Source organism: Lissotriton vulgaris, chromosome 3_1 (assembly GCF_964263255.1).
Source record: "Lissotriton vulgaris chromosome 3_1, aLisVul1.2, whole genome shotgun sequence".
NCBI classification, from domain to species: Eukaryota; Metazoa; Chordata; class Amphibia; order Caudata; family Salamandridae; genus Lissotriton; species Lissotriton vulgaris.
Window position 1 is genome coordinate 1,854,512,066 of NC_141689.1, and position 24,128 is coordinate 1,854,536,193.

The window sequence follows — 24,128 nt, forward strand, 5'->3', positions numbered from 1 at the left end:
AGCCCAGGTCCTGTAGTGCTGTTCGGTCGAGACGGGGTGGTGGGCACGGAGCCAGGAAATGGCTGAGCAAAAACAAACTTCTATAAAGGAAACCAGAGCAATTCCATAATTAAGTAGTCAGTGAAAGGCTACTTTAACAGCCAAAATGTGCCTCTGAAAGTGTCAGATTTAGTAGGTTGTGGTTTTCCAAACTGAAGCCAGAGGGCTGTACCAAGGACATTTGCATATCTTCTCTGTGTGCTTATTGCTTGACAGATTTGTATGTGTGGTAGGCAGCTACTTGAGGCATAAAATGTTTGGTACGATGCCTTAATTAGGTAATTAGGTAGTGTCTGATCAAAGTTCTGTCTTTATGCGTTCTGTCGTTGGACCGGTCTGGGGCATGTGTTAGAGAACTAGGACCCACTTGTGGAAAGTCAGCCCAAACTACTACCGATGCCCAGGCTGCTGGCGCAAGACGCCTCTTAGTTTCCATTCTGAATAGTTACCAAATAAAGAGACGGGCGCTGGAAGCAGGAACACAAGAACAGAGTTTTATTTCTCATGAGGAGAGCCTGTCATTTCGGACACGAAACACAGTGTCTTTCGGGAGGTGCTCTAACAAGTTCTCTGAGACATCGCCTTTTATACATCACGAACATTCCTTATTACAATAATGACATTGTGAAGCAAGGGAAAAAAAAGAGACATCCCCGACCTCTCCCCGCTCTGGCACAATCCAACACGTGGCTACGGTAGAGGTCCTCACCCCATACAATGGGGGAGGGGGGGGGGGGGGCAATCACTCAGCTGAGTGTTCCGCTGATTCCTTTGGAATGTGTGCGCCTGATCGATTCTCGGAGGGGTGGGGAGGTCATGATCAATGGTAGCTCTTTTTGAAGAGGGGCGAGTGCATACAGTGGTGGGCAACAAACTGTATCCTCAGGCGAAGGAGATGACCAGTGGTCCGTGCGGACAATCGGGCTCAGTGGAGGGGTCATCAAGGAAGGGGTATTCATGGGAAGAAGGGAGGTGATGGTCAGGCACGGGGTGTGATTCCCAGGGACAGAGTCGCACAGAGAGAGAGGTCTTATGACCCGTACATGAGAGAGCGGGGGCAGTCAGGTACAGCTGGGGGGGTTATGTCAGCTGAGGCGAAGGATGCTTCTTCAAGAGGAAATGGGGGGGGTGCGTGGGTCAAGCAGGAGGGTTACTTTTCAGAGCAGGGTCGCGCAGAGGGAGAGGGTTTTATGGTCTATGCATGTGAGAGGGGGGGGGGGGTGTTCAAATATGCGCAGGAGGGAAGCCGGGGATTCCAATGAGCGGGCAAAAAGGCCATGGTGCCTAAAATGGCTGTCATGTACATATGGGCACGGGCTTTTACTGGCGGAATGACGCGGTCAACGTTTCATGGTATTCATGGTGCCTACAGGGTGGGGGGATGGAAGAAGGCAAATGAACGCCGCTTATGTACATTAATATTGCTAATTTCCACAGTCGCCGCTTTTAACATAAGTGAGTTCATTTCCTAACTAATGGGCGTACATATAATACATGTGTGGTCGATGAGATAGCGTTTGTCAAATACCAGCGAATTGCATATAACCATGGCACAATCGATGCGGTAGGTGGAATGCAGTACATATGAGTTCACAGTTGCTGGGTTACTTATACAAGCCTAGAGTTCAGCATACTACATAGTATAAATGTTCTGACTTTCTCTTCGGTGGCATCAATGTACAGCTTTTAAAAGTGACCGAAAAACATTTTGAAAGCAATACAAAGTGGTTGAGGGCGGAATTCAGTTCAACACAAGTAATTTAGTCAAATTGATGGGTGTCTTCGTCACAGTGTCTTTTTAGCAGTGAGCCATCACTGGTAGGCTCTGGTCCGTTTTCTTTCGTTGGCGCTGTTGAGCACCGGCGGTGGAGCTATAGGTCCCGCTCGGATCTAACCTTACGCGTTGCAGGGTGCGGTCAGTCCTCTGCTGTTAGACCACAGTCCTGTTCCCTAACCAATTCTTTAAGGGTACCTTATGCTCGGCACCTGTATTTCCTTTTTCCTTCTGTGGCAAACCCCATTTCCATCTGAATGCTCTTCTTCTTGTCTGAGTCAAAAAGTCATGTGGAAAGAGGGGGTGTTGGATAGTCGAGGGAAGAGAGGGCGGAGTGGGGTCAGGTCTTTTCTTGGACACATCAAGGGACCAAGGGAGCAAAGGAAAAAGAGCAGGCAGGCCCATCAATCGGGCCCAAAAAGGGGGCGAAGACTTCAGGCACACGTGGGTTAGCAGACAGAGGGCTTCAGGGCAGCCCTTCAACCTTTCATTTTCCACGTTTGAGATTGCTGTCTCGTCCCGTATTTTGTTGCTCTGCAGCTCCACCTTTGGTCGAGGTCACATGTGTCTCAAGATCTGCAGCCAGGCTGTACGTCACGTCCGACCCTTCTCCTCCGATGATCGTATATCTTTGAATGGGTACAAAACAAGTTTTAGAGAACTGGCAGGAGAAGACATTTATGCATTTGAATTCTGCCCTCAATCCTACGCATTTGGGGGCTACGTTCATCGGTCACAGTCAGAGCCCTACCACCATGAAGTATATATGTCGGCATTCCTACTGTGTTTGTGCCAAGTCTATTTATCGTTCATTCCGGCTAACCCTTTCAAAAACAGGGCTGGGGTGCTATCATCGAGAGAGGGGGAGGGAAAACAGGCTTTCATCGAGGAGCGACAGTTAATCAAGGTCATCAGTTATACTTCGAGGACAGCTGAAATGGAGCAGGGGTCAGGGAGAGGCGGAGACGCTTTGGACATTCGCGCTTGAGTGCAGAGGGGTGGGGCAATCTGGGCATTGGGGATCAATCTGGACATTGGGGCTTGTATCTCTAACGAACTGGAAAATAGGATGCCATTGACATATAGTCCCACTATAAAAGGGCCAGATTAGGGGACATCAGCCGTCTTACCTGTCCCTTCCTTCTTAGCCAATTCAAGTTCTTTCAGTTTGTAGAAAGGAGAGGTAGTAATATGGCGAGTTACAATCATTTTAGTTTCTGTCAATTTTGCTGAACACCTTCGCGTTCAATAAGTATCCAATTAGGCTGGTGCCGGCGGGGCACAATTTTACCACAAAAAGGAAGAGGCAATGGGGGGGGGAAGGCTCTCATAGAGAGTGAGAGTCGTCCGCATTCTAGACTAGCCATTCGGTACACGTATGACATGTAGAAAGGTAGAGAGAGAGAGAGAGAGAGAGATAGAGAGGGAGAGAGAAAGAGAGAGACGTGTACGGTAATAGGCCATTTAGTGCGCTCACAACACAGAACGGCAGGGGTCAGGTAACACGGAAATGCAAACAGAGGGAAGACATAAACCCATGCATTACAAACACACAACCTCAGACAAGGGAAGACAGTACGTGTGTTATATACAAAAAATTCACGACAAAACATAGAACAGTTATTGGCCAAAAAGATCTCTTTCTGCATGCTGCGCATCTTTAGTATCCTATTTATCTACGTTCTGAGCTCTTTTTACCTTTTTCCTCCTTTTCCTTTCGTTTGCCATCTTTGCGAGCGTTCTCGGTTACTAATACTTACACCTCGGTCAGTTGGTCAGGAATTAACCTGGTCGGGTTGCTGCTCACGGTGGGATCTTTGAATCATTTTTCCTTTTCTCCCTTTTGGCGAAAAGGTTCTCCAGGCTGAGGCAACGGAGGGCATTAATCGGGAGAACAGTCGGACAGCTTAGCTATATCTATAAGGGTGCGAGAAGGAGGTGGTACACGTTTTTTTTAAACATTAACAACATTCCTAGTCTTCCAGACGGGCGGTGCTTAGGTAAACCTTACCCCGGAACTTTCCTTGTCCTTTCCCTATCTAGTTAAACGTCATAGTTGCATTATCTGGCGTGCTGGTTCGAGTCATAGTCCGTCATATCGTACTAACCCGTCGAGTATCTACGTCAGTCCATCCTCCCAATCACTAGGTTCTGAGGGAGGAACAGTCACGTCTAAGTAAGGGGGGTGTTACATCTTACAAAGCTCGTCATGTATAAGCACTATGCTCCAATTCCCTACTTCCCCCTCCGTCGGTCGTTCGGCCATCACTCCTCCATACTTCAGCCGATGTTCCGACGTGACCTGCAGATGGGAGGAGGAAGAAGGGGGGTGGGGGCAACATTCAAAACACATCAGCGCGCATAAATCCGAAAATGTTTTTACTTACCACATACTCGACCTATCTCCACACGGTGCATTCTCTACCATCTCGGCGTTTAAGCCCAGAGGGACCAGTAGTGTTAGAAACATAATCATTGGTGTTCTGCGTATCCGCATGAATCACTCGAGCGTGGTCCTTTAGATCATGCGCAAGGGTGGTGGTCGGGTGGCGTTTCTTCAGTATTGCTTAAGGGCATCTAAAACGTTTTTCCTGCTGCCTGTGGCATACAACGTAACGGCTTAAGTATTGGTTTTTTTTAACCTTCAACCTTAATAAAGCTGCTTACCTTTCGCTTATATTGGAGACAGTAGTAACACATTCGAAACTCATTAATGCAATCGCTACAGTTGTACTTGCTTTTTCAAAAACCTTTAATAAAAGTGTTGGCGCACAAATACGAGCCTACAACCCAGTGGGCCGGCCACAGAGCAGACTGGAGCCGGGCGTGAGGGGGACGAAGTCGGTGGCCATTCATTTCATAATATAAAGTGCGGCAAGTGCAATAACATCGTATCGAAATTCATTGGGAGTAAGCATCATAAATGTCGAAAAGTCAAACTTTCAATAACCATGGTCCGTTAAAACTTAATATCAACTCATTGTCCGAATGCTCAATTAGTACCTATTTCATATCAGTTCATTGCTTTAACACATAATTGGTACCCACCCTATACCAGTTCATTGTCCCAACACATAATCAATATCCATCTTATATCACTTCCTTTTCTGAACACATTATCAATATCCATCTTATCTACTCTCATTGTCCAAAAACTACATACATATCTCAAAACATCAAGGCTTGAGCAATCAGGGTACAACAAAGAGCTGAAAGTTTCGGCGCCATTTTGGGCGAGGTCAGGCAGGTCCCAGTACAGTCAGATTGTCTACACTGACTCCTGGTTGGACCAGAACCTCTGTTGGCAGTTCAAAGAGTTTTTCGCAATAGGGTAACAGACTGGCGATATGAACCATCAGTCAAAAGTGGGGAGGGAGGCAACAATCTCTCCTACCGGGTCACTCTGGTGTTCCACCGGAACTGAACAAATCTGTATTTTTGCAGGATTTTAGTCATTTCAAACTGAGGCTGGCGCCAGCTGGATTGCGCCGACGTCTCGTGGTTTCCATCGGGGGACGGGGGCGGCGGCGCCCGCGGAGGGGTCGGCCCCCCCGGCTCTTCTAGAATCTTCAAGGTCGAGGAGAAGAGCACAGGACATGCACCAGTCCAGGGCCAAAAGCCGTTTTTCGATTGGGACCCTGTTGACCGAAGCGTTGGGGTGTCGCTGGAAGCCTCCACCTGGGGAGGTGGGGGGGGCTCGTTCGCGCCGCCTCCCCCTTCCAGCGACCCCACGCCATTTCTCGGCTCCAGCACTTTGGGATGGCCGTACCAGGCAATGAAGAGAGGGGGGGGAGTCGGAGGCAGCAAGACATCCCCCCCCGGCGGCCTGCAGGGCACCGTTTTCTCTGGACTTTTCGTAGCAGCCAGACCAGGCGATGCGAGGGGGAGGGGGGGGGGGTCGGTGGCATGTGCAAGACATCCCACCCCCCCTCCGTTGTCAGGGCCATCATAAAAGAAAGAAGTAGTGCCGCCGTGTGCAACCCTCCAGTGTTGTGAAAGCAGGGCGCTGCCTGTCAACCCTCCAGTGTTGTCGCAGAAGGGCGTTGCTGACCTCGGCTCCGGTTTTGTTTTTCTGACGGCCGGAGCAGGCGATAGAGGGAGGGGGGGGGGGGGTCGGTGGCAGAGGCAAGACATCCCCCCCCCCCGTGGCCCGCAGGGCAGCCAAAAGAAGAGAAAGGGGAGACCATTACAACTTTCGGGCCGTCCGCCCCACAGCCTCCCCTTCCGATGGCGGCCAGCCAGGCCCTGCTCTGCACGTTTTGAGGCCTCGCCTTCCGGATGGGCGTAACCGCGGACCTGTTGCACTTCGGGAGCTTCCGGAATGGGGGTAGGTATCTGCTGATTTGTATCTATTTCATGTTACCGTTATTTGGGCGTGGCGGGCGGTGGGACAGACATGCTTTGGTTAGCGAGGGGGCGGCGGGGCCTAGCTACCTCGTGGCTGTCTTGGCGTCAAGCTTGGCTTCTTTTCGCCATTTTATATTTCTTATTACGGACTATTTCTAATGTTTCTTATTTTTAGTGAAGTCGGAAACTCATCAGTGGGCTACTGACTTAGCTCGACTTCTTTTTCCTTCCTTTTCTAGTGTGTGTTTTCATGCTAAAGTTTCTGTTAACAGGATTCGGTGATCACTTCATATTTTATATGTACTTTTATCAGGAATACCCTCCGGTTGAGCCGGATGATCTACCTCCAATAAAGGGTCCGGGTGGAACTAGATTATCAATCAGTGGGGAGTGGGTAGGCATGACGGATTACAACGGGGACAAAAGTCTGCATTACCTACCCTTTACTACTTGCAAAGACTAGACAGAATATTTCTATTCCACGTTATTTGCAAACAGAAAATACCTCAAACAAACTATTCCTTGAACAATAAATGTCCAGTCAATCAATCAATCAGTGGGGAGAAAAACAGGCATGACGGATTACAACGGGGACAAACGTCTGCATTACCTGTCCTTCGCTCTCCGCAAAGGGAGACGGAATATTCCTATTCGTCTCTGTTTGTAGACAGGGAAGATCTCAAAGAGCAACAATCGATATAAATCGATATCAAACAATCAGTGGGGAGAAAGGTAGGCATGACGGATTACAACGGGGACAAAAGTCTGCATTACCTACCCTTCTCTATCTGCAAAGAGAGACGAACGTTCCTATTCGCCGCTGTTTGCAAACAGAGAATGTCTTGTCTCAAGAAGAGAACCAATATTTCAAGTAGCAACCAAAGCTAAATGAACCAATAAGCGAACAATATCAGTATTAAAATACCGATTCCAATACAATCAATCAATCAGATGGGTAAAGCCATCCTACCAATCAGGCGTGAAGAACGCCCTACTTAATCTTACCCGGACCGGACCATGTGGACAGTTCTTCGTCTTCCCTTTCCAGCGCCCAATCGTTCTCTTACTCCATGCAGCATTCCTGTGGGCTTCCAGCCAGGACAATAGGTCACTTGAGAGAGGTCCGTTCAGAATCGGTGAAGTTCATTCAATCGGCAGCCGGACGAGGGCCCTCTCAAGGCAGGTATACTCCAATTTTTTAGATGTTCACCCCATCGTCTGGACCTCTCTTACTGGACCCTATGTCACTGGTGGGCCCCGCGTTGGGATGCCAATTGTGGAAAGTCAGCCCAAACTACTACCGAGGCCCAGGCTGCTGGCGCAAGACGCCTCTTAGTTCCCATTCTGAATAGTTACCAAATAAAGAGACGGCGCTGGAAGCAGGAACACAAGAACAGAGTTTTATTTCTCATGAGGAGAGCCTGTCATTTCGGACACGAAACACAGTGTCTTTCGGGAGGTGCTCTAACAAGTTCTCTGAGACATCGCCTTTTATACATCACGAACATTCCTTATTACAATAATGACATTGTGAAGCAAGGAAAAAAAAGAGACATCACCGACCCCTCCCCGCTCTGGCACAATCCAACACGTGGCTACGGTAGAGGTCCTCACCCCATACAATGGGGGGGGGGCTATCACTCAGCTGAGTGTTCCGCTGATTCCTTTGGAATGTGTGCGCCTGATCGATTCTCGGAGGGGTGGGGAGGTCATGATCAATGGTATCTCTTTTTGAAGAGGGGCGAGTGCATACAGTGGTGGGCAACAAACTGTATCCTCAGGCGAAGGAGATGACCAGTGGTCCGTGCGGACAATCGGGCTCAGTGGAGGGGTCATCAAGGGAGGGGTATTCATGGGAAGAAGGGAGGTGATGGTCAGGCACGGGGTGTGATTCCCAGGGACAGAGTCGCACAAAGAGAGAGGTCTTATGACCCGTACATGAGAGTGCGGGGGCAGTCAGGTACAGCTGGGGGGGTTATGTCAGCTGAGGCGAAGGATGCTTCTTCAAGAGGAAATGGGGGGGGGTGTGCGTGGGTCAAGCAGGAGGGTTACTTTTCAGAGCAGGGTCGTGCAGAGGGAGAGGGTTTTATGGTCTATGCATGTGAGAGTGGGGGGGGTGTTCAAATATGCGCAGGAGGGAAGCTGGGGATTCCAATGAGCGGGCAAAAAGGCCATGGTGCCTAAAATGGCTGTCATGTACATATGGGCACGGGCTTTTACTGGCGGAATGGCGCGGTCAACGTTTCATGGTATTCATGGTGCCTACAGGGAGGGGGGATGGAAGAAGGCAAATGAACGCCGCTTATGTACATTAATATTGCTAATTTCCACACACTCCCACCCCCATCACCCATGCCAAGAATCTTGTGATCGTCATGAACTGCAAAATAGACAAGACCGAGCAAGTCAAAGCGGTCACTGCCTTGTGCTTTCACACACTAAGGAAAGTCATCAAGTGGCTACCAATCGACATCTGGAAAACAGTCACCTATGCTCTAGTCACAAGGAAGCTGGAGTACAGAAACACCCCCTACGCCGCAATCAATAAGCAACTCAACAGGAATCAGGAGACCATTCAGAACTCAGTGGCCAGGCTCATGCTCAACATGCCTCACTGCACACAGATCGTACCTCGCCTATAGTGGTTGATCGTACGCAGAAGAGCACATTTTAAACTCCTCATCCACATCTTCAGGGATTCACATAACTCCCACCCAGCAAATCTCAACAATCGCATATACTTCCACAACCCTCCTCAGCCTGATGTAGGTACCCTTTCATCGCCCCAGTCTGGTGCAGGCTCCCTCTCGGCTCCTCAATCTGGTGCAGGCTCCCTCTCCGCTCCTCAGCCTGGTGCAGGCTCCCTCTCCGCTCCTCAGCCTGGTGCAGGTTCCCTCTCTGCTCCTCAACCTGGTGCAGGTTCCCTCTCTGCTCCTCAGTCTGGTGCAGGCTCCCTCTCTGCTCCTTAGTCTGGTGCAGGGTCCCTCTCCGCTCCTCAGTCGGGTGCAGGGTCCCTCCCCGCTCCTCAGCTTGGTGCAGGCTCCCTCTCTGCTTCTCTGTCTGGTGCAAGATCCCTCTCCCTCCTCAGTCTGGTGCAGGATCCCTCTCCCTCCTCAGTCTGGTGCAGGCTCCCTCTCCCTCCTCAGTGTGGTGCAGGCTCCCTCTCCCTCCTCAGTCTGGTGCGGGCTACCTCTCCCTCCTCAGTCTGGTGCAGGCTTCCTCTCCCTGCTCAGTCTGGTGCATGATCCCTCTCCGATCCTCAGTTTGGTGCAGGATACCTCGCCGCTCCTCAGTCTGGTGCAGGCTCCCTCTCTGCTCCTCAGTCTGGTGCAGGCTCCCTCTCTGCTCCTCAGTCTGGTGCAGGCTCCCTCTCTGCTCCTCAGTTTGGCACAAGTTCTCTCTCTGTTCCTCAGCCTGGTGCAGGTTCAGGTTCCCTCTGCTCCTCAGTCTGATGCAGGCTCCCTCTCCCTCCTCAGTCTGGTGCAGGTTCCCTCTCCCTCCTCAGTCTGGTGCAGGATACCTCTCCACTCCTCAGTCTGGTGCAGGCTCCCTCTCCCTCCACAGTCTGGTGCATGCTCCCTCTCCACTCCTCAGTCTGGTGCAGGTTCCCTCTCTTCTCTTTTCCTCAGGCTGGTGCAGGCTCACTCTCTGCTCCTCAGGCTGGTACAGGCTTGCGCTCCCTCCTCAGTCTGGTGCAGGTTCCCTCTCCCTCCTCAGTCTGGTGCAGGCTTCCTCTCTGTTCCTGAGGCTGGTGCCGGCTACCTCTCTGCTCCTATGTCTGGTGCAGGCTCCCTCTCCCTCCTCAGTCTGGTGCAGGCTCCCTCTCCCTCCTCTGTCTGGTGCAGGTTCCCTCTCCCTCCTCAGTCTGGTGCAGGTTTCCTCTCCCTCATCTGTCTGGTGAAGGATACCTCTACCCCCTCAGTCTGGTGCAGGCTCCCTCTCCGCTCCTCAGTCTGGTGCAGGATACCTCTCCCTCCTCAGTCTGGTGCAGGCTCCCTCTCCGCTCCTCAGCCTGGTGCAGGCTCCCTCTCTGCTCCTCAGTCTGGTGCCTGCTACCTCTCTGCTCCTCAGCCTGGTGCCCGCTACCTCTCTGCTCCTCTGCCTGGTGCCGGCTACCTCTCTGCTCCTCTGTCTGGTGCCGGCTCCCTCTCTGCTCCTCAGCCTGGTGCCGGCTACCTCTCTGCTCCTCTGTCTGGTGCAGGCTCCCTCTCCCTCTTCAGTCTGGTGCGTGCTCCCTCTCAGCTCCTCAGTCTGGTGCAGGTTCCCTCTCCCTCCTCAGTCTGGTGAAGGCTCCCTCTCAACTCCTCAGTCTGGTGCAAGTTCCCTCTCCCTCCTCAGTCTGGTGCAGGCTCCCTCTCCCTCCTCAGTCTGGTGCAGGTTCCCTCTCCCTCCTCAGTCTGGTGCAGCCTCCCTCTCCCTCCTCAGTCAGGTGCAGGTTCCCTCTCCCTCCTCAGTCTGGTGCAGTCTCCCTCTCTGTTCCTCAGCCTGGTGCCGGCTACCTCTGTGCTCCTCTGTCTGGTGCAGGCTCCCTCTCCCTCCTCAGTCTGGTGCAGGCTCCCTCTCCCTCCTCAGTCTGGTGCAGGTTGCTTCTCCCTCCTCACTCTGGTGCAGGATACCTCTCTGCTCCTCAGCCTGGTGCAGGCTCCCTCTCCCTCCTCAGTCTGGTGCAGGTTCCATCTCCCCCCTGACTCTGGTGCAGGTTCCCTCTCCCTCCTCAGTCTGGTGCAGGATACCTCTCCCCCTCAGTCTGGTGCAGGCTCCCTCTCCGCTCCTCAGTCTGGTGCAGGATCCCTCTCTGCTCCTCAGTCTGGTGCAGGCTCCCTCTCCCTCCTCAGTCTGGTGCAGGCTCCCTCTCCGCTCCTCAGTCTGGTGCAGGATACCTCTCCCTCCTCAGTCTGGTGCAGGCTCCCTCTCTGCTCCTCAGCCTGGTGCAGGCTCCCTCTCCCTCCTCAGTCTGGTGCAGGTTCCCTCTCCCTCCTCAGTCTGGTGCAGGATACCTTTCCCTCCTCAGTATGGTGCAGGCTTCCTCTCCCTCCTCAGTGTGGTGCAGGATACCTCTTCCTTCTCACTCTGGTTCAGGCTCCCTCTCCCTCCTCAGTCTGGTGCATGCTCCCTCTTCACTCCTCAGCCAGGTGCAGGCTCCCTCTCTGCTCCTCAGTCTGGTGCCTGCTACCTCTCTGCTCCTCAGCCTGGTGCCCGCTACCTCTCTGCTCCTCTGTCTGGTGCCGGCTCCCTCTCTGCTCCTCAGCCTGGTGCCGGCTACCTCTCTGCTCCTCTGTCTGGTGCAGGCTCCTTCTCCATCCTCAATCTGGTGCGTGCTCCCTCTCAGCTCCTCAGTCTGGTGCAGGTTCCCTCTCCCTCGTCAGTCTGGTGAAGGCTCCCTCTCAACTCCTCAGTCTGGTGCAAGTTCCCTCTCCCTCCTCAGCCTGGTGCAGGCTCCTTCTCCCTCCTCAGTCTGGTGCAGGTTCCCGCTCCCTCCTCAGTCTGGTGCAGGCTCCCTCTCCCTCCTCAGTCAGGTGCAGGTTCCCTCTCCCTCCTCAGTCTGGTGCAGGCTCCCTCTCTGTTCCTCAGCCTGGTGCCGGCTACCTCTCTGCTCCTCTGTCTGGTGCAGGCTCCCTCTCCCTCCTCAGTCTAGTGCAGGCTCCCTCTCCCTCCTCAGTCTGGTGCAGGTTGCTTCTCCCTCCTCACTCTGGTGCAGGATACCTCTCTGCTCCTCAGCCTGGTGCAGGCTCCCTCTCCCTCCTCAGTCTGGTGCAGGTTCCCTCTCCCCCCCTCACTCTGGTGCAGGTTCCCTCTCCCTCCACAGTCTGGTGCACGATACCTCTCCCCCTCAGTCTGGTGCAGGCTCCCTCTCCGCTCCTCAGTCTGGTGCAGGATCCCTCTCTGCTCCTCAGTCTGGTGCAGGCTCCCTCTCCCTCCTCAGTCTGGTGCAGGTTCCCTCTCCCTCCTCAGTCTGGTGCAGGTTCCCTCTCCACTCCTCAGCCTGGTGCAGGTTTCCTCTCCCTCCTCAGTCTGGTGCAGGCTCCCTCTCCGCTCCTCAGTCTGGTGCAGGTTCCCTCTCCACTCCTCAGCCTGGTGCAGGTTTCCTCTCCACTCCTTAGCCTCGTGCAGGTTTCCTCTCCCTCCTCAGTCTGGTGCAGGATCCATCTCCACTCCTCAGCCTGGTGCAGGTTCCCTCTCCACTCCTCAGCCTGGTGCAGGTTTCCTCTCCACTCCTCAGCCTGGTGCAGGTTTCCTCTCCCTCCTCAGTCTGGTGCAGGATCCCTGTTATATCCTGCTCTTCCTCTCTCTTTGTGCTCTTCCTCTATCTTTGTCCCTCCTTAGTGTTAGTGTCTGCTTGTCTATGTGATGTCTCTGTGATGTCATCCAGGATTCTACCTGTTCCTGTTCAAGGGATTTATCATTTACCTGGAGGCTGAGCAGGAAGTTATCTGCTCCCGGTGGGGTTTCTTACCATATTACATTCCTACTTGAATGCTGTACCTGACTATCTAATCCCAAGAATAAATATACTACATGAACATTACAACAAGGACCCATCATCTTTATTTTACTGAATTTAACACTGGCGACAAGGATGGGATGGACCCATTTAAAGGAAAAAGGACTTCATTGAATTTAAAAAGGACATCATTGCAACCAAAGACAAGAAGAGAAACGTTTAAAGTTACTTTCCTGCTTCTGGGTACCCCACCGGTGTCTGAATCCAACCGACAGCCTCAACCCAGAGCATTGGAATAACCTTTGCTGAAGAAATACTACTACTATATCATCTGGCACTAGAGCAAACTTAAAGGACTCCCTGTTTTCATCTTGTGAGTCAGCGTTTTACGTGAGTAACCTTACTTCTGCTGTCTGTCCTAGGTGTGCCTGTGCTACTTCTGCAACCTCCTGTTTAAATTGAAGTGTGCCTGTGCTATTTCTGGAATCTGCTGTTTAAAAGATTGTCAGCTCACTTTGTGACTACAGTTTGTTGCCTGCGCAACTTGTGCCAAACTGCTGTTTAAAGGTCTCCTGTTTACAAACGCGTTACTTACTGGGACCGTTACAACCTGCAGTTAAAATTAAAGTCTGCCTGCATCAATCTGTGTGAACTCCGTGTTTCGGTACCTTAAAGGTTGTGCACTGGCAGTTTGAGTGAAAAGACGGCTATTCTACTTTATTTGGCTTGCCGTGTGGCCTACGCTGAGACCTGATGCCTATTTCTTGACAACTGTCTTTTTCAAAATTTAAAAATAAAGATGTAGCTGGATCTCCAGGGCACACTCACCTTACTTCTAGCGTCGCGTGGAGGCAGATTGCTTCTGTTACGTCTTTCTCTCCTCGTTCCTCCATGACGCCTGTTCAGCTGCCTATCGACGCCTGCATGTTTATGGGTGCCTTGAGCCACCCAGCTTGGCGTCAAGAAACGTACCGCCATGTTGTGGTTGGAACCGTCATTGCAGTTTGCCTTCTTGCCAACCACGTCCTGCGCATACTCTGCAGCAGTACTACGTGCACTTTTGTCAATTTCTCTCTCATGCAACACTACGTCGTTTCTTCTTTAACTTCCAATCTTCGATATTTGTGCACTGTCGTCTGGAATTCACATGCCAGCGCTTGGCTCTACACCATTTGGGAGTCTGTCTACATTCCTGACTTTGAGAATTGGAACTTGATCTGCACACCATTAACTTCTGACATTACACTACGTTTGGATCTACAACCAGGGTGAGAGATCGTTCACCGGAGTTTGCTGTTTCATGATTTATTTATTTATTTATTTATTTATTTATTTATTTATATTCCTTGAAAAAAAGGGTGTTCTCCAACAAGGTACTGTTTGATTTTCTTTACATTTTCCCATGGAGATTTCTACAGAGCTGTTTGTGTCTCCCTTCATTCAAATGACAACGGTGACTACTTTTATTAATTTGATTTGTTATGTTTAAGGTGTTGTGAACAATTTTGCATATTTCCTAATTTATGCAATGTGTAGTTTACGCTGTAATTTACCCTTGAGTGCATTTCTTCCAAGTACTGTGGTGTCCTCAGCCTGGTGCTGGTTTCCTCTCCACTCCTCAGTCTGGTGCAGGATCCCTCTCTGCTCCTCAGCCTGGTGCAGGTTCCCTCTCCACTCCTCAGCCTGGTGCAGGTTCCCTCTCCGCTCCTAAGCCTAGTGCAGGATCCCTATCCACTCCTCAGCCTGGTGCAGGTTCCCTCTCCGCTCCTCAGCCTGGTGCAGGATCCCTCTCCACTCCTCAGACTGGTGCAAGATCCCTTTCCGCTCCTCAACCTGGTGCAGGATCCCTCTCCGCTCCTCAGTCTGGTGCAGTCTCCCTCTCCCTCTTCAGTATGGTGCAGGCTCCCTCCCCCTTCTCAGCCTGGTGCAGGATCCCTCTCCGCTCCTCAACCTGGTGCAGGATCCCTCTCCGCTCCTCAGTCTGGTGCAGGCTCCCTCTCCCTCTTCAGTATGGTGCAGGCTCCCTCTCCCTCCTCAGTTTGGTGCAGGCTCCCCCCACCTCAGTCTGGTGCAGGTTCCCTCTCCATCCTCAGTCTGGTGCAGGATACCTCTCCCTCCTCAGTCTGGTGCATTATACCTCTCCCTTCTCACTCTGGTGCAGGCTCCCTCTCCCTCCTCAGTCTGGTGCAGGCTCCCTCTCCGCTTCTCAGCCAGGTGCAGGATCCCTCTCCGCTCCTCAGCCTGGTGCAGGATACCTCTTTCTTCTCAATCTGGTGCAGGCTCCCACTCCACTCCTCAGTCTGGTGCAGGTTCCCTCTCTTCTCTTTTCCTCACCCAGGTGCAGGTTGTCTCTCTTTCCTCAGCCTTCTACACGTACCCTCTCCACTCCTCAGCCTGGTGCAGGTACCCTCTCCACTCCTCAGTCTGGTGCAGGTACCCTCTCTGCTCCTCAGTCAGGTGCAGGTACCCTCTCCGCTACTCAGCTTGATGAAGGCTCCCTCTCCGTCCCTCAGCCTGGAGCAGGCTCCCTTTCAGCTCCTCAGTCTGGTGCAGGTCCCCTCTCTGTGTCTTAGTCTGGTGCAGGCTCCCTCTCTGCTCCTCAGTCTGGTGCAGGTTCAAATTCCCTCTTTGCTCCTCAGTCTGGTGCAGGCTAACTCTCTGCTCCTCAGGCTGGTGCAGGCTCCCTCTCTGCTCCTCAGGCTGGTGCAGGCTCGCGCTCCCTCCTCAGTCTGTTGCAGGTTCCCTCTCCCTCCTCAGTCTGGTGCAGGCTCCCTCTCTGTTCCTGAGGCTGGTGCCGGCTACCTCTCTGCTCCTCTGTCTGGAGCGGGCTCCCTCTCCCTCCTCAGTCTGGTGCAGGCTCCCTCTCCCTCCTCAGTCTGGTGCAGGTTGCTTCTCCCTCCTCACTCTGGTGCAGGATACCTCTCTGCTCCTCAGCCTGGTGCAGGCTCCCTCTCCCTCCTCAGTCTGGTGCAGGTTCCCTCTCCCCCCTCACTCTGGTGCAGGTTCCCTCTCCCTCCTCAGTCTGGTGCAGGATACCTCTCCCCCTCAGTCTGGTGCAGGCTCCCTCTCCGCTCCTCAGTCTGGTGCAGGATCCCTCTCTGCTCCTCAGTCTGGTGCAGTCTCCCTCTCCCTCCTCAGGCTGGTGCAGGCTCCCTCTCCCTCCTCAGTCTGGTGCAGGTTCCCTCTCCCTCTTCAGTCTGGTGCAGGCTCCCTCTCCGCTCCTCAGTCTGGTGCAGGATACCTCTCCCTCCTCAGTCTGGTGCAGGGCTCCCTCTCTGCTCCTCAGCCTGGTGCAGGCTCCCTCTCCCTCCTCAGTCTGGTGCAGGTTCCCTCTCCCTCCTCAGTCTGGTGCAGGATACCTTTCCCTCCTCAGTATGGTGCAGGCTTCCTCTCCCTCCTCAGTGTGGTGCAGGATACCTCTTCCTTCTCACTCTGGTTCAGGCTCCCTCTCCCTCCTCAGTCTGGTGCATGCTCCCTCTCCGCTCCTCAGCCTGGTGCAGGCTCCCTCTCTGCTCCTCAGTCTGGTGCCTGCTACCTCTCTGCTCCTCAGCCTGGTGCCCGCTACCTCTCTGCTCCTCTGTCTGGTGCCGGCTCCCTCTCTGCTCCTCAGCCTGGTGCCGGCTACCTCTCTGCTCCTCTGTCTGGTGCAGGCTCCCTCTCCATCCTCAATCTGGTGCGTGCTCCCTCTCAGCTGCTCAGTCTGGTGCAGGTTCCCTCTCCCTCGTCAGTCTGGTGAAGGCTCCCTCTCAACTCCTCAGTCTGGTGCAAGTTCCCTCTCCCTCCTCAGCCTGGTGCAGGCTCCTTCTCCCTCCTCAGTCTGGTGCAGGTTCCCGCTCCCTCCTCAGTCTGGTGCAGGCTCCCTCTCCCTCCTCAGTCAGGTGCAGGTTCCCTCTTCCTCCTCAGTCTGGTGCAGGCTCCCTCTCTGTTCCTCAGCCTGGTGCCGGCTACCTCTCTGCTCCTCTGTCTGGTGCAGGCTCCCTCTCCCTCCTCAGTCTGGTGCAGGCTCCCTCTCCCTCCTCAGTCTGGTGCAGGTTGCTTCTCCCTCCTCACTCTGGTGCAGGATACCTCTCTGCTCCTCAGCCTGGTGCAGGCTCCCTCTCCCTCCTCAGTCTGGTGCAGGTTCCCTCTCCCCCCCTCACTCTGGTGCAGGTTCCCTCTCCCTCCACAGTCTGGTGCAGGACACCTCTCCCCCTCAGTCTGGTGCAGGCTCCCTCTCCGCTCCTCAGTCTGGTGCAGGATCCCTCTCTGCTCCTCAGTCTGGTGCAGGCTCCCTCTCCCTCCTCAGTCGGGTGCAGGTTCCCTCTCCCTCCTCAGTCTGGTGCAGGTTCCCTCTCCACTCCTCAGCCTGGTGCAGGTTTCCTCTCCCTCCTCAGTCTGGTGCAGGCTCCCTCTCCGCTCCTCAGTCTGGTGCAGGTTCCCTCTCCACTCCTCAGCCTGGTGCAGGTTTCCTCTCCACTCCTCAGCCTGGTGCAGGTTTCCTCTCCCTCCTCAGTCTGGTGCAGGATCCCTCTCCACTCCTCAGCCTGGTGCAGGTTCCCTCTCCACTCCTCAGCCTGGTGCAGGTTTCCTCTCCACTCCTCAGCCTGGTGCAGGTTTCCTCTCCCTCCTCAGTCTGGTGCAGGATCCCTGTTATATCCTGCTCTTCCTCTCTCTTTGTGCTCTTCCTCTATCTTTGTCCCTCCTTAGTGTTAGTGTCTGCTTGTCTATGTGATGTCTCTGTGATGTCATCCAGGATTCTACCTGTTGCTGTTCAAGGGATTCATCATTTACCTGGAGGCTGAGCAGGAAGTTATCTGCTCCCGGTGGGGTTTCTTACCATATTACATTCCTACTTGAATGCTGTACCTGACTATCTAATCCCAAGAATAAATATACTACATGAACATTACAACAAGGACCCATCATCTTTATTTTACTGAATTTAACACTGGCGACGAGGATGGGATGGACCCATTTAAAAGAAAAAGGACTTCATTGAATTTAAAAAGGACATCATTGCAACCAAAGACAAGAAGAGAAACGTTTAAAGTTACTTTCCTGCTTCTGGGTACCCCACCGGTGTCTGAATCCAACCGACAGCCTCAACCCAGAGCATTGGAATAACCTTTGCTGAAGTAATACTACTACTATATCATCTGGCACTAGAGCAAACTTAAAGGACTCCCTGTTTTCATCTTGTGAGTCAGCGTTTTACGTGAGTAACCTTACTTCTGCTGTCTGTCCTAGGTGTGCCTGTGCTACTTCTGCAACCTCCTGTTTAAATTGAAGTGTGCCTGTGCTATTTCTGGAATCTGCTGTTTAAAAGATTGTCAGCTCACTTTGTGACTTCAGTTTGTTGCCTGCGCAACTTGTGCCAACCTGCTGTTTAAAGGTCTCCTGTTTACAAAAGCGTTACTTACTGGGACCGTTACAACCTGCAGTTAAAATTAAAGTCTGCCTGCATCAATCTGTGTGAACTCCGTGTTTCGGTACCTTAAAGGTTGTGCACTGGCAGTTTGAGTGAAAAGACGGCTATTCTACTTTATTTGGCTTGCCGTGTGGCCTACGCTGAGACCTGATGCCTATTTCTTGACAACTGTCTTTTTCAAAATTTAAAAATAAAGATGTAGCTGGAGCTCCAGGGCACACTCACCTTACTTCTAGCGTCGCGTGGAGGCAGATTGCTTCTGTTACGTCTTTCTGTCCTCGTTCCTCCATGACGCCTGTTCAGCTGCCTATCGACGCCTGCATGTTTATGGGTGCCTTGAGCCACCCAGCTTGGCGTCAAGAAACGTACCGCCATGTTGTGGTTGGAACCGCCATTGCAGTTTGCCTTCTTGCCAACCACGTCCTACGCATACTCTGCAGCAGTACTACGTGCACTTTTGTCAATTTCTCTCTCATGCAGCACTACGTCGTTTCTTCTTTAACTTCCAATCTTCGATATTTGTGCACTGTCGTCTGGAATTCACATGCCAGCGCTTGGCTCTACACCATTTGGGAGTCTGTCTACATTCCTGACTTTGAGAATTGGAACTTGATCTGCACACCATTAACTTCTGACATTACACTACGTTTGGATCTACAACCCGGGTGAGAGATCGCTCACCGGAGTTTGCTGTTTCATGATTTATTTATTTATTTATTTATGTATTTATTTATTTATATTCCTTGAAAAAAAGGGTGTTCTCCAACAAGGTACTGTTTGATTTTCTTTACATTTTCCCAAGGAGATTTCTACAGAGCTGTTTGTGTCTCCCTTCATTCAAATGACAACGGTGACTACTTTTATTAATTTGATTTGTTATGTTTAAGGTGTTGTGAACAATTTTGCATATTTCCTAATTTATGCAATGTGTAGTTTACGCTGTAATTTACCCTTGAGTGCATTTCTTCCAAGTACTGTGGTGTCCTCAGCCTGGTGCTGGTTTCCTCTCACTCCTCAGTCTGGTGCAGGATCCCTCTCCGCTCCTCAGTCTGGTGCAGGATCCCTCTCCCCCCTCACTCTGGTGCAGGTTCCCTCTCCCTCCTCAGTCTGGTGCAGGATACCTCTCCCCCTCAGTCTGGTGCAGGCTCCCTCTCCGCTCCTCAGTCTGGTGCAGGATCCCTCTCTGCTCCTAAGTCTGGTGCAGTCTCCCTCTCCCTCCTCAGGCTGGTGCAGGCTCCCTCTCCCTCCTCAGTCTGGTGCAGGTTCCCTCTCCCTCTTCAGTCTGGTGCAGGCTCCCTCTCCGCTCCTCAGTCTGGTGCAGGATACCTCTCCCTCCTCAGTCTGGTGCAGGGCTCCCTCTCTGCTCCTCAGCCTGGTGCAGGCTCCCTCTCCCTCCTCAGTCTGGTGCAGGTTCCCTCTCCCTCCTCAGTCTGGTGCAGGATACCTTTCCCTCCTCAGTATGGTGCAGGCTTCCTCTCCCTCCTCAGTGTGGTGCAGGATACCTCTTCCTTCTCACTCTGGTTCAGGCTCCCTCTCCCTCCTCAGTCTGGTGCATGCTCCCTCTCCGCTCCTCAGCCTGGTGCAGGCTCCCTCTCTGCTCCTCAGTCTGGTGCCTGCTACCTCTCTGCTCCTCAGCCTGGTGCCCGCTACCTCTCTGCTCCTCTGTCTGGTGCCGGCTCCCTCTCTGCTCCTCAGCCTGGTGCCGGCTACCTCTCTGCTCCTCTGTCTGGTGCAGGCTCCCTCTCCATCCTCAATCTGGTGCGTGCTCCCTCTCAGCTGCTCAGTCTGGTGCAGGTTCCCTCTCCCTCGTCAGTCTGGTGAAGGCTCCCTCTCAACTCCTCAGTCTGGTGCAAGTTCCCTCTCCCTCCTCAGCCTGGTGCAGGCTCCTTCTCCCTCCTCAGTCTGGTGCAGGTTCCCGCTCCCTCCTCAGTCTGGTGCAGGCTCCCTCTCCCTCCTCAGTCAGGTGCAGGTTCCCTCTTCCTCCTCAGTCTGGTGCAGGCTCCCTCTCTGTTCCTCAGCCTGGTGCCGGCTACCTCTCTGCTCCTCTGTCTGGTGCAGGCTCCCTCTCCCTCCTCAGTCTGGTGCAGGCTCCCTCTCCCTCCTCAGTCTGGTGCAGGTTGCTTCTCCCTCCTCACTCTGGTGCAGGATACCTCTCTGCTCCTCAGCCTGGTGCAGGCTCCCTCTCCCTCCTCAGTCTGGTGCAGGTTCCCTCTCCCCCCCTCACTCTGGTGCAGGTTCCCTCTCCCTCCACAGTCTGGTGCAGGACACCTCTCCCCCTCAGTCTGGTGCAGGCTCCCTCTCCGCTCCTCAGTCTGGTGCAGGATCCCTCTCTGCTCCTCAGTCTGGTGCAGGCTCCCTCTCCCTCCTCAGTCTGGTGCAGGTTCCCTCTCCCTCCTCAGTCTGGTGCAGGTTCCCTCTCCACTCCTCAGCCTGGTGCAGGTTTCCTCTCCCTCCTCAGTCTGGTGCAGGCTCCCTCTCCGCTCCTCAGTCTGGTGCAGGTTCCCTCTCCACTCCTCAGCCTGGTGCAGGTTTCCTCTCCACTCCTCAGCCTGGTGCAGGTTTCCTCTCCCTCCTCAGTCTGGTGCAGGATCCCTCTCCACTCCTCAGCCTGGTGCAGGTTCCCTCTCCACTCCTCAGCCTGGTGCAGGTTTCCTCTCCACTCCTCAGCCTGGTGCAGGTTTCCTCTCCCTCCTCAGTCTGGTGCAGGATCCCTGTTATATCCTGCTCTTCCTCTCTCTTTGTGCTCTTCCTCTATCTTTGTCCCTCCTTAGTGTTAGTGTCTGCTTGTCTATGTGATGTCTCTGTGATGTCATCCAGGATTCTACCTGTTGCTGTTCAAGGGATTCATCATTTACCTGGAGGCTGAGCAGGAAGTTATCTGCTCCCGGTGGGGTTTCTTACCATATTACATTCCTACTTGAATGCTGTACCTGACTATCTAATCCCAAGAATAAATATACTACATGAACATTACAACAAGGACCCATCATCTTTATTTTACTGAATTTAACACTGGCGACGAGGATGGGATGGACCCATTTAAAAGAAAAAGGACTTCATTGAATTTAAAAAGGACATCATTGCAACCAAAGACAAGAAGAGAAACGTTTAAAGTTACTTTCCTGCTTCTGGGTACCCCACCGGTGTCTGAATCCAACCGACAGCCTCAACCCAGAGCATTGGAATAACCTTTGCTGAAGTAATACTACTACTATATCATCTGGCACTAGAGCAAACTTAAAGGACTCCCTGTTTTCATCTTGTGAGTCAGCGTTTTACGTGAGTAACCTTACTTCTGCTGTCTGTCCTAGGTGTGCCTGTGCTACTTCTGCAACCTCCTGTTTAAATTGAAGTGTGCCTGTGCTATTTCTGGAATCTGCTGTTTAAAAGATTGTCAGCTCACTTTGTGACTTCAGTTTGTTGCCTGCGCAACTTGTGCCAACCTGCTGTTTAAAGGTCTCCTGTTTACAAAAGCGTTACTTACTGGGACCGTTACAACCTGCAGTTAAAATTAAAGTCTGCCTGCATCAATCTGTGTGAACTCCGTGTTTCGGTACCTTAAAGGTTGTGCACTGGCAGTTTGAGTGAAAAGACGGCTATTCTACTTTATTTGGCTTGCCGTGTGGCCTACGCTGAGACCTGATGCCTATTTCTTGACAACTGTCTTTTTCAAAATTTAAAAATAAAGATGTAGCTGGAGCTCCAGGGCACACTCACCTTACTTCTAGCGTCGCGTGGAGGCAGATTGCTTCTGTTACGTCTTTCTGTCCTCGTTCCTCCATGACGCCTGTTCAGCTGCCTATCGACGCCTGCATGTTTATGGGTGCCTTGAGCCACCCAGCTTGGCGTCAAGAAACGTACCGCCATGTTGTGGTTGGAACCGCCATTGCAGTTTGCCTTCTTGCCAACCACGTCCTACGCATACTCTGCAGCAGTACTACGTGCACTTTTGTCAATTTCTCTCTCATGCAGCACTACGTCGTTTCTTCTTTAACTTCCAATCTTCGATATTTGTGCACTGTCGTCTGGAATTCACATGCCAGCGCTTGGCTCTACACCATTTGGGAGTCTGTCTACATTCCTGACTTTGAGAATTGGAACTTGATCTGCACACCATTAACTTCTGACATTACACTACGTTTGGATCTACAACCCGGGTGAGAGATCGCTCACCGGAGTTTGCTGTTTCATGATTTATTTATTTATTTATTTATGTATTTATTTATTTATATTCCTTGAAAAAAAGGGTGTTCTCCAACAAGGTACTGTTTGATTTTCTTTACATTTTCCCAAGGAGATTTCTACAGAGCTGTTTGTGTCTCCCTTCATTCAAATGACAACGGTGACTACTTTTATTAATTTGATTTGTTATGTTTAAGGTGTTGTGAACAATTTTGCATATTTCCTAATTTATGCAATGTGTAGTTTACGCTGTAATTTACCCTTGAGTGCATTTCTTCCAAGTACTGTGGTGTCCTCAGCCTGGTGCTGGTTTCCTCTCACTCCTCAGTCTGGTGCAGGATCCCTCTCCGCTCCTCAGTCTGGTGCAGGATCCCTCTCCCCCCTCACTCTGGTGCAGGTTCCCTCTCCCTCCTCAGTCTGGTGCAGGATACCTCTCCCCCTCAGTCTGGTGCAGGCTCCCTCTCCGCTCCTCAGTCTGGTGCAGGATCCCTCTCTGCTCCTCAGTCTGGTGCAGTCTCCCTCTCCCTCCTCAGGCTGGTGCAGGCTCCCTCTCCCTCCTCAGTCTGGTGCAGGTTCCCTCTCCCTCTTCAGTCTGGTGCAGGCTCCCTCTCCGCTCCTCAGTCTGGTGCAGGATACCTCTCCCTCCTCAGTCTGGTGCAGGGCTCCCTCTCTGCTCCTCAGCCTGGTGCAGGCTCCCTCTCCCTCCTCAGTCTGGTGCAGGTTCCCTCTCCCTCCTCAGTCTGGTGCAGGATACCTTTCCCTCCTCAGTATGGTGCAGGCTTCCTCTCCCTCCTCAGTGTGGTGCAGGATACCTCTTCCTTCTCACTCTGGTTCAGGCTCCCTCTCCCTCCTCAGTCTGGTGCATGCTCCCTCTCCGCTCCTCAGCCTGGTGCAGGCTCCCTCTCTGCTCCTCAGTCTGGTGCCTGCTACCTCTCTGCTCCTCAGCCTGGTGCCCGCTACCTCTCTGCTCCTCTGTCTGGTGCCGGCTCCCTCTCTGCTCCTCAGCCTGGTGCCGGCTACCTCTCTGCTCCTCTGTCTGGTGCAGGCTCCCTCTCCATCCTCAATCTGGTGCGTGCTCCCTCTCAGCTGCTCAGTCTGGTGCAGGTTCCCTCTCCCTCGTCAGTCTGGTGAAGGCTCCCTCTCAACTCCTCAGTCTGGTGCAAGTTCCCTCTCCCTCCTCAGCCTGGTGCAGGCTCCTTCTCCCTCCTCAGTCTGGTGCAGGTTCCCGCTCCCTCCTCAGTCTGGTGCAGGCTCCCTCTCCCTCCTCAGTCAGGTGCAGGTTCCCTCTCCCTCCTCAGTCTGGTGCAGGCTCCCTCTCTGTTCCTCAGCCTGGTGCCGGCTACCTCTCTGCTCCTCTGTCTGGTGCAGGCTCCCTCTCCCTCCTCAGTCTGGTGCAGGCTCCCTCTCCCTCCTCAGTCTGGTGCAAGTTGCTTCTCCCTCCTCACTCTGGTGCAGGATACCTCTCTGCTCCTCAGCCTGGTGCAGGCTCCCTCTCCCTCCTCAGTCTGGTGCAGGTTCCCTCTCCCCCCCTCACTCTGGTGCAGGTTCCCTCTCCCTCCACAGTCTGGTGCAGGACACCTCTCCCCCTCAGTCTGGTGCAGGCTCCCTCTCCGCTCCTCAGTCTGGTGCAGGATCCCTCTCTGCTCCTCAGTCTGGTGCAGGCTCCCTCTCCCTCCTCAGTCTGGTGCAGGTTCCCTCTCCCTCCTCAGTCTGGTGCAGGTTCCCTCTCCACTCCTCAGCCTGGTGCAGGTTTCCTCTCCCTCCTCAGTCTGGTGCAGGCTCCCTCTCCGCTCCTCAGTCTGGTGCAGGTTCCCTCTCCACTCCTCAGCCTGGTGCAGGTTTCCTCTCCCTCCTCAGTCTGGTGCAGGATCCCTCTCCACTCCTCAGCCTGGTGCAGGTTCCCTCTCCACTCCTCAGCCTGGTGCAGGTTTCCTCTC